Source organism: Fukomys damarensis, unplaced genomic scaffold (genome assembly GCF_012274545.1).
Source record: "Fukomys damarensis isolate Sample0158 unplaced genomic scaffold, DMR_v1.0_HiC HiC_scaffold_18, whole genome shotgun sequence".
Taxonomy (NCBI): domain Eukaryota; kingdom Metazoa; phylum Chordata; class Mammalia; order Rodentia; family Bathyergidae; genus Fukomys; species Fukomys damarensis.
This window is the reverse complement of record NW_022900930.1, coordinates 15,032,958-15,041,519: the sequence shown is the minus strand read 5'-3', so window position 1 is coordinate 15,041,519 and position 8,562 is coordinate 15,032,958. Positions and strand designations below refer to the sequence as shown.

General features: G+C 34.0%; 1 protein-coding gene across 2 annotated transcripts in view; it reads left to right on the top strand.

Annotated features, from left to right (window-relative positions):
• Nucleotides 1-8,562, top strand: part of Sgcz (sarcoglycan zeta) — an 871,344-nt gene that overhangs the window by 48,950 nt on the left and 813,832 nt on the right. The gene's annotated exons all lie outside the window — the stretch shown is intronic.

Sequence of the window (8,562 nt, the reverse complement as noted above, 5' to 3'; positions counted from 1 at the left end):
CCGCCGTTTTTTTTTTTTTTTTTTGTTAATCCTCTGCCCTTTTCCCCTCCCAACCCTTTCCTTCTCTGATTCCCCAATCACCTTGTTTATGCCCTTTGAAACTATTTGTCTTATAACCTGTTATCATTTATAGTATTTCTATTGGTTAGGATTATTAGGTTCCTGTACACGGCCCTGTCCCTATTGTGCAAAAATATGTCCTTTGTCCCTCTCTGTAATGAAATATTATTTGATCACGAAGAATGACAAACTTGATGTGTAGATACACCTGGAAAAAGTAACATCGAATGAAATAAATCAGACAAACAAGCTTGAATACCTTATGATATTCCTCATACCATAAGGAGGCAAAGTGCAGAGAAAATGAAAAGAGCCCCACTTCTTAAGGTTTCCAACACCTCCCTTTAGTGCCAAGCTGGAAAATAAGGCTTTAAAACACTAGCCTTTTGGGACACTACTGGTCCACACCATAGCATGTGGGCATGGTTAAAATAAAAATGTACTCACTAACTGATATATGTGAAGGGATTAGAATATATATTCATAAACAGAATCACATTTAAAGTGTTGCATAAAATATTAAACAAAATATAATGATTATATGTCATACATTTCTAGATATTACACAGATTTATACATTAACAAATATATTTTCTTCTAACCCTTAGTTCTTTTTTTTTTAGCTGTCTGTTGATATTTTGTTTGTTTGTTTTGTTTTGTTTTTTGGTACTAGGGATCGAACTCAGGTCCTTGCACTTGCAAAACAGGCGCCAGAACCACTGAGCTAAATCCCCAGCCCCTAGCTGTCTGTTGAGATTATTGTGTTTTATATAATAAGGAAATACATTTTTGTTGAGTTTATTGTTGTTTTATATAATAAGTAAGTACATTTCTTAATTTTCTTGGAATTTGAATTTCACATTTGGCTATTTCGTTTTATTTATTTGTTTTATCATTGTTCTTGCTCTATTGGGAATTGAACCCAGTGCTCTTACACTGCAACACCAATCTTGTTAAAAAAATTTGGGGTGGTGGTGGTTATTTTTAAGATAGAGTCTCCCTAATTCACTAAACTGCAGGGTCAGTTCGAACTTGCGTTCCTCCTGCCTCACCTTCCCAGAGCAATGGGATTATAGGCATGTGAATAGTACATCCAGCTCTACTGGTAATGTTATTAAAATTACAGAAATCTTTTTCCTTTTCTCTCATAAAATGCCTTAACTAATTATACCTACTAGGAATATATATATATATATTTTCCTAAAATCTGACCAGTTATCTTGCTGTTTAGAAATTGAAGTAATAATTTTGTTTTTTAAGCCAACCACATTATTGGCTCTTACTTTGGTTGGGAGGAGAAAACTAGGAAGAGACTGAGCCTAAAGTTTAGATTGTGCCTAATATTGCTACATTAGAAAGTTCTTTTGGCAATTTTGAGTATTTCTACCATAAGAAGCAATGAAATGAATGCTGTTGGTAAGAAATTAACTCCTATGTTGAATGATAAACACTTACTAAAAATCACATATCCTATAAGCTTATCATATTTGATTTTGCATTTTCATGCAAAATGCAATAATATTATGCATCCTGTTATTCTCATTTTTTACAAATCTGTATCTTGCACTTATATTCAGTTTTTGAGAATAAACAATATCAATTCTTAAAATAAATACATGTGTTGCTTTATTTGTGTACTATAATGATTTGCATTAGAATCATCGCTTTAAACACATATGTAGAGTTGGTGTAGTATATGTTTAATACAGGAGAAAACAGAAGAAAGGAGATATTCTCAGTAAGCGCACATGGTTTCAATTTCTCATGTAATAAGAACCAATACTTAGGCTTAACTCAAGAATCAGGTGGGAGAGCTAAACAAAATTAATGCACTTTTAATGTAAATTTAAAACTTATTGACTGGTGAGTGCCATTTTCTGGAAAACACTCTACGTAGTTAGAATGACATTAGTTTTATTAGAAAAATCTCTACTTAACTGACATTCAACTATGAGAAAACTGATTATCTTATATAAAAAGGTATCCATAGACAGAGGTGTTACAGGGTGGGCTCCTTCAGAGGTTCAACAATGTGATCACGTTCTCAGATGTCCAGTTGTGCCATGTTACTCTTCACGCTGACCTCTCCTCTCACTGTTACAGAAAGGCGGTAGTTCTCTTCAGACTCTATCCACTTGGTGGATGAAAGAATATTCCTCTTCCATCTGTTTTTAAGAGGGAAAGAATGTATTGCCCTTAAGCAATCCATGAATCAAACCTACTTTCAAAACTCATTGTTCAGCATTAAGTCACATGTACTTTTCTTGTGACGTCAGACCTTTAGTAAATATGTGTGTTTACTTTGAGAAGGGTTGAGTTTACTAGAATTAACTTTTAATCACATAGAAACTTGAATAAAATTAAAATTTACCATGGAGGAAAAAGGGAGAAGTGGAAATAGCTATTGAGAAGACAAGAAGGGCATCACTTTATGCTTTATAAAAAAATCAAAGAGAAATTAAAGAGTGCCTTTAATGGTAAAGAAGTAAATATTTAATTTTATTAGTTTTGGCTGCAAAGGGTAAAAATTTAACTTCTCTAGATTCAGTAAATTAATGACAGTGATCAAACTGAATACCAAGTTTCATAAATGCATGTTGAGTAACAATTTTACACAAAATTGTATTGAATTTTACTTTAGTTCAATTTTATAACTGTAGAAAGAAAAAATGAACTAAAACTTATGAAAGAAAATATCATAAATAAAAATGAACACATTTCAATGATTTTCCATAATCTCTATATTTAATCTGGTAATTACTTTTTCACTGGAAAGAACTCTAAAGCTCAGGTCTTACATCTCATTGACCTTGCATAGTTATAGTTCTTGAAATAGAATATGCCTTACTTTTCAAGCATTGCAGTGAAAAAGTAAACAAAGCTTCTCGCAGCGTGGATCTGGGCATCCGGAATACGCTAGCAGTTTAAATTTGAAGTCATGGACAGCTGAATACCAAGGAATAGATCCACCAAGGTTTGCTCAAAGGCTTCAAAACTGAAAAGTTATGAAACAAGTGTTCAAGGTTGATATTTTTGGGAAAAATGAATGTCATACACTCTATTTTCTCATTAATTATAGACTAAAATCTTGCAAAATTGGCAATTTCACATTGGAACCAGGTAATATTCAAGTTAAAGGAAATACCTTTTAATGCAGCCAGTAAATATTTATTGACTGCTTAACATCTGCAGCTTTCAGGACAAGCTGATTTATGTTTAAAGAAAAATTTTATTGCTGCTGTTTAAAGATGAATTATAATATATGAATTAACAAAAGCCTAACTTGAAAAGTTCAAAGAATAGGCTGCAATTTATGTTGAAGACTTTTGCTCTGAAAGGAGTGTGTTCACTTACAAATGAAAAATTCTGCCTTTCTTTAATTTTTGGGAAAACACCAAATAAAGTTTTAACTCCAGTGAGCGGTAATTATAACCTCATTATTTTCTTCTAACCATCCTAGAGAGCCTTACATTTATAATTAGTAACATTTCTGTGATTCTTTTATTGTGCTTCTCAACCAGAGCTGCTTTTCTCCCATTCTCCTTAGTCATATTGCTGTGATGCAGGCACAAAATTAACATTGAATTATTTAAAAGATTCTGTATGTATCTAATGCTGTATGTATGCGCTCAAAACTTACTTACTGACCTATGTGTTAAGCAGAGGCAAAGGTTAAATGAGAAGGTCTAATTTCTCTGAACGTGATATGGAGCAAAGGTATTAACTAAAAAATATGTTTTTTGAATGAGGACATAAACAAATGATCAAAACCCCAAAGCTGAAACTTGAAAGAAATTCTTCCATGTAAAATTTATGTTTCAAACAATTTGCAAACACCTCATAAAATAATATTTGCACTGTGAGATAGCTTCATGTGACTGAAAAGGAAAGATAATTGACGATTAGCAAATGGAGACAGGATAAGAATATTAATAAATAACAATGGTGACTGGATGTTGTCTGGGTGTTGAAAAGTAGTAAATCAGGGAAACAATGAAGTACTTATTTTGTAGTTTCCTGTATTTCTATGTAGCTATTGCATAAATCTCTGCATTTTTCACATTTCCAAATCAACATACTATTTGCTAGGTAAATATATGAGCGTCAAATTAGTGAAATCAGTGTCTCCCTATTCAACTGAGACATTCTTATTCACTACAGATGATCACACAAATGGCTGGTCTAAAGACATCAGTGTATTTTAGTACCAACTCTTTGGGGGTCTCTGTAGGTAAAACAAGCTAGGTGTTTGATTTTTAGATTGTCTATTCATTTTTTCTCCAAACATCACATACAAGTTAATCAATTATTTTAACTGGCTTCTCATACCATTTGTTTTTAAGTAGCCCCTGAAGTTTAGAAGAGAATCAGGAAAGCATACAAAAAAAAAATGTAATTCAAATAGACCATTGTAGTTTTTCTAATTCTGTTTCTTAAATAATCAGAATGAGGTCAGTGATCTCAAATACTGGCTAATGGATGAAGAAATTGTAATTAATGGAAAGGGAAATTAGAGCATAAAATGCATCAATATGGACAAAGCAGCTAAGTTGTCTTCACAATATCTCCTTTTGTCTGTTGTAATGAAGCTGTTATCCTGGTCTATGACAACCCTACTAAAGTATAACTTCGCTAGCCTTCCTGGGTTATTCATGCCAGTTAGTTCTGAATAACTGGATATTAGCTGACATGCAGATGATAACATCCAGTGAATTCATGGGCTATTTTTTTTTCGCTCTTCTTTCTTGTTGGAACATTGAAGTAGAGTAGTAAAATAAATGTTTGAGACCTACCTGCTGTTGCCATTCTGGCCTTTGGAGATGACTTAGGAGCTATTATGTGTGACAGAAATTAGCTTCTCTGCTGCTTGTCAATATCATTTGAGATTTTTTTATAGAAAGCAAAGGTAAAAAGAAAATAGTTTATCCATAAAGCATGCATTTTACATATAAAGAAATTATTTTTCATCATATTTCAAATCTTAAGGATTTAGATTTTTCTTCATTTTATCATAAATAACTCCAAGAGCCCATAATACACCTTAACGTGCCGTTATCCCTTGGGCCCTCAGAATGCCTCAAGTGGTTCAGACCCACTGAGCTTGCTGTGGTGACTGAAGGTGATCTCATCTGTGCTATCCAGTATTGTGGCCACTAGTCCATGAAATGGCAAGAATGTGACCAAGGAACTGGAGTTTTAATTGTATTCAGCTTCAGTTAGTTTGCGCAGCAATAGCCTCATGTGGCTAATGGCTATAAAAGAGGGCAACACAAATAAAGATAATGGAAAAGTTTATAATAGGGATGGCGCTGTGTTGTTCAGGACCTCAGGAACAGAGCCCCTTCTCTGTTTGCCTCTTCTCCACTTCCCTTTTCCTGCCGCTCTTCACTTTCTCACTTGCCATTCTTTGAGAAAACCATGGAGAGATATGGGTGTAGGTGTAGATATGAACACAGGTATAGATGGGTACAGATGCCTGTGGATCTAGATGTAAATAGATATGTAGATATAGATGGAGATATACAGATACAGATGCAGATACAGGCATAGGTAGTAAATAGATAAGTCCCTGTACTTCATATGAGAAGATACACAAAACGACTGCTTGAAACAAACAGGAATATGGGTTATATACAGTAGTTGTTTATAAATGAATACTCAAAGCTTTTCTGATGAGTGTGGTAAAAAGAAGGCATTAGTTTACTTAAATATTTGACAGAACTAATTATTTCACATTAGAATAAATGTGCTAATTTTCATAGATTTCTTGTGAAACCTCAGAGATTTTCCTGGCTGTTCAGGATATTCAATGACATTACTAATCCTTCCATGGAAGCTGTTAGGAACACCTTGCAGAAGGCAGGCTTCATGCTCTGTCCTGCCCTGTTTCTTTCTCCTACCTCTGATTTTTCTACTACACACCTTTGTTTCAGAGACTGCATGAGGTTTACCTACTCTCTGATAAATATTGTTTCTAAATCTGAAACCTGTTCTTCATTTTATGCACAGCAAGGTGACCTGCATCAGGACCTAACAGGCACCCTGGGAACAAAGTGGGGCATGACAATGTAGGGCACTTGAGACCCACTGCTCTTCCATTTTCCAATTTTAGTCTCCATTCACTACTCAGAGGCTAGACAGTAAGCAGATGGCATACAGTTGGAATTCTGAGAATGTCTTAGTAAAAAGGATGACTTTTATTGGTATTATACTGTATTCTCAATATACAGTGTTATTATGTATAGCAATTCCCCAAAGGGATAGGGATTGTGTGTGTGTGTGTGTGTGTGTGTGTGTGCCAATTTCTCAAAATACAACCACTTTGAAACACAAGCATACCTTAATAAAAGCTAGAAACGATTACAAGGCTGGAGTTCAGAGGGACAGTAAACATGTCAGCATCTATCCAGTTTCTCCAAAGCCTGGTGTTCACCAGGTCCATAGGTACAGCTTCCAGCTCACCAAAATAGGCGCGGGAGAAGAGGTCAGTTACCTTCTGTCTTCCCTTACCCTTCAACCAGCTGCTGACTCCTACTGTTTACATTTCACTTGACGTCAGAGTACAGGACATCTAAGGAGGTGAATCCCTAGGGCCAGCCTTCTCAGGCAGGCACCAGAACAGAAGAAAAACGGGCAGAAAGTTAGTGAGAGGTGAGGAGTCATCCATAGAATTAGTTTTCAATCCAACTCCTTTGAATTTAAAATTACGTTACATTCACCTATGACTTAGAATAAAATATAGTACAGGAAAACACCTGAAGGCCAAAATAAAGAGTACATAGGAAGAGCTTAGCTGCCCAAAGATAACTGTGTCTGTTCTTACGAAACTGAAACGTCTTCCGCATAAGCCTGGCAAGCCAAAATTCTTTGGTTCCTGCACTCTGTGAAATTGAAATTTGTTCTGTGTGACATTCTCTGACTACAAACTACCGTCAAGCAAACGTGTTTGTCTTTGCCTAAAATGATAATATTCAAATATCACTTGTTAAAATATACTTATTTAATGTATATTGTAGTAAAATTTTGATATGCTGGAATAAAAACACCAGATAATTTTTCTTGAATTAGTAGGACAATAAGTCATGAATTAAATACATGTTAAATGAGGTAAATATGAATGTGTGTTAGTGTAGGTAGTCATAATTCATACGAATGAACAAAAATCCTTCAGATAAAATGTCATCCTTGGGGCAAACAATCAAAGAATTGTGCTTTCTTTTACTCACTTCCCTGACACCTCCTTCTAATGTTTCTACTTTATATAAAAATTTCTCATTTTTAAACTGTTATTTACCACTTGTATTCCTTTTATCCATTGTTTAATGGATATTTTTATGTGTGAAAATTGGATAGTTTGGATAGAAATGAAGCATAATTTTTCTTCATTAAAATGAATGGAAATACATTTTTTTATTTGGTAGCTTTTCTCTAAGTGACACGATCTACAGGAATAAACTAATACTGCTAATCTGTAGATGAATTGATGTGTGTGTGTACACACGTCTGAGTGTGAGTTTATCTTCAGATAGCTATAGGTTTTGTTCTTTTATTGTTTAACTTACAGTGAACTACTTGACTGGCATGCTTCTTGTTCTTTTTTTTAACTTGTTCTTTGCATCTCTGTTAAATTTTTTACCACTTTTATCGCTAGATCAGACTGAGTATTCCTTTCGATCAAATGCATTTATATAAAATGGAACAAAATAAAAGAGCTGATATAAGTTTTGGATTCAGTCTTACTTTCAGCATGTTTCTGAGCCTCAAAACATGTGATATTGCAAATAATATTTCATAAGAGGGCTTATCAAGCAGATATATCAGCATGCTAGTTTATTTGAAATTCTACAATATTTTAAAAACATATTTGAAAGAGTGTAAAACATAAATCAAAATTTATTCACATCTTACATGGATACTAGTTTTCTAGACATTGCAAGCGTTCAAATATGTAGAAAGAATACGGTGAGGGATATCTTCTTTTTGATCATGACATCATTATTGCAGTTGTGGTGAGCTTGAGGATAAGGAACACCCCTTGTGCTGATTATCAGAGATGTTTTTCTGAGTCAAAATTCCCAAAACAATGATGTTGTGCACACTTCATATCATATAAAATAGGGAATATTTCCCAGAGTGAATTATAAACTGTTCATATTACTGGGACGGTAAAATTTACTTATCATTTTGGTTTCCTGGTTTATAATTTTCAAAGCATCTTGAGATCATGAGAACGCTTTGAACACTTTTTTTTTTTATACTAGAGATTATATTCAGGACCTTGCACTTGTGAGGCAGGTGTGGTGCCACTGAGCTACATCCCCAGCCCTGAGCACTTACTTTTGAGTCATATATATACCCATCATATACAGAATTACATCAAAACTGTGAAATATTACATCAAATTATGAAATAATTCTAGAAACATATAAACTCTATGATCTTATTTTTTTCTTTTCCTTAGTAATTGTGTTTTCAATTTAAGGTACTGAGTTAGAAGAAAGG